Source organism: Girardinichthys multiradiatus, chromosome 15 (assembly GCF_021462225.1).
Source record: "Girardinichthys multiradiatus isolate DD_20200921_A chromosome 15, DD_fGirMul_XY1, whole genome shotgun sequence".
NCBI classification, from domain to species: domain Eukaryota; kingdom Metazoa; phylum Chordata; class Actinopteri; order Cyprinodontiformes; family Goodeidae; genus Girardinichthys; species Girardinichthys multiradiatus.
The window spans coordinates 21,899,124-21,901,128 of NC_061808.1; the positions used below are offsets into that span (position 1 = coordinate 21,899,124).

At 44.4% G+C, this 2,005-nt stretch overlaps 1 long non-coding RNA gene across 1 annotated transcript; it reads left to right on the forward strand.

Annotated features, from left to right (window-relative positions):
• Nucleotides 1-219: 219 nt before the first annotated feature.
• Nucleotides 220-1,566, forward strand: LOC124881640. Its single transcript, XR_007041700.1, has 3 exons — nt 220-322; nt 990-1,107; nt 1,200-1,566. It is a non-coding gene; the product is annotated as an uncharacterized LOC124881640 (long non-coding RNA).
• The last annotated feature ends 439 nt before the right edge of the window (nt 1,567-2,005 follow it).

Genomic DNA, 2,005 nt, shown 5'->3' on the forward strand with positions numbered 1-2,005 from the left:
AGCAGGTCTATTAGTGACAGACCAATCAGCCCCCACTCCTAAAAGCACTCCTCTCTTGGCATTCTGATGCATATTTCTTCCATAGGACAAATGCAGGTAGGGCAGTGTGTTGACATACCTCACCCAGTTTTCAGAGAACCGGGGTCACCATGGTAACCAAACTTTCTCTTTCAAACCTTGATTAATATGGGAGATGTAACCTATAAAATAATCTCTATCCAGCATATGAAGGTCAACACCAAACGTCCACTCAAAGAGTTCTGACAACGCAGTAAGGACTAAGAGTGACAGTGAAGATGCTTTCAAATTGAGGCAGTAGAAGGTAACTGGGGTATGCCCGAATAGCAGCAGCACATGTCCGACACAGAAATTACCCTGAACAGGGCCAATGAGGTAGACGTATCTCTGGTGGATTGACCTCTAGGGACCTCTTGCATCATACGCCTTCCTAATTGTCTCCACCATTCAATGTGAAAGCTACTTGCTAGACAGGGACTTCGCCCTACAACCAGGACTACAAGACACAACAAGTTGATTCCTTTTTCAAATATTTTTAGTTTTCTCCAGATACATACGTAAGGTGAAAGCCATCACCTCAATTGAACTGCACATTTGAAAGGACTCTGTCAACCTTTGAAACAAAAGGAAGGGTTTGGGCATATCATTAGCAAAGTGCAAACATTTCACACACAAATAAATCAGTTCTTCAATAATTGAAAGAAGAGTGTAACAGAAAAGAAATACAACAATCAAAAAATAGAGAAACATAAATGCGAGTAACAAAGTTAGGTTGTATGCACTGATAGTGTTTAAAGTTTTTATAGTTTTTTCTTGTTAAGAGTCTGAAATTGTATCTAAGTACAGTTCTAGGTCCTCTACAAAGATGTCAAAAAGCAGTTTCCACTTCATTGTTTTGCTCTTATGTGTTGGGGTCTGGGAGTTTCTGTTTGTTTTGTTTTTGCTTGCCATTTACTTTGTTTAGTCCATAGGTGGTGTCGGAGCTCATGGATGCAGAGGTGACAGTTGTTCATTTTCTGCTGATTGCCACTGGGAGCATTTAAGCAGGAGGCTGCCAGCAGTTCACCGCCTGAGTGTTAGCCAACAGTGGTAACAGACTCTCGCCAAAACCTGAGCCTCTTGTGACTAAGCTTCGTGTTGTCTCAGTGCTTCGCCTAACCCTCGAGTGTCCTCCTCCTCAGCTTGCTTTCAAGCCCTGGCTCCGTTTCCAGTACAATTCCTGACTTCAGGATTAAGTGGGTTTCCTTATTCCTGGGTTAAAAACCTTCTGAGTCAAGATTCAAGCCTCCAGTACCTTCTTCGGACAAACTTCAAGCTGGCAGCTTCCTGGCTCCACGATCAACCGGCCCTAATCATAAGCAAGCCCTGTCCACCCTCCAACGTGCTCTCGTGCAAGTACCTCCACCCGGCGCTCCACACCACCATCTCACACACTTGTGCTTGACAGGACTTTCCAAGAACCTCCTTCAAGTCTCCTAAGACTAACCTACCTTCGATTACTTACCTCCTCAGTCATCTCTGGTCCTGTGCTCCCAGACTCCACATCTCTCTTTCCCCCCTGGTGGGTCAATCATCTCCTCTTATAAGCAACACATTTTACTTTAGAGACAATATTCATATCATCACTCTGGACTTACCTGTTCTTCCCTTCTTTGTGCAGTTGGTGATCTACCGGTCCTGGTTCTCTCGCCATAAATCACTCCAGTGAAAATAAACCTCTTAAAACCTGTGAACTTCTCATGAGTGTAATTCTACATGTGGGTCAGATCCATTCCTAGAATCATGACAGAACACTCAGGCCAACTAGACCCAGCAGATGCGCTCAGGAGAACCCTTTCTGAACACATTCACCAAATACAATCTCACGGTTCTACTCTTCATTCCCTTTCAGAGCAGCAGAGACAAACTAACCTTCAGCTTGAGCAGATCACTTCTATGCTACAACATGCTACAACGGACCCCCGCAACTGCAGATGGCGCTGCGGCA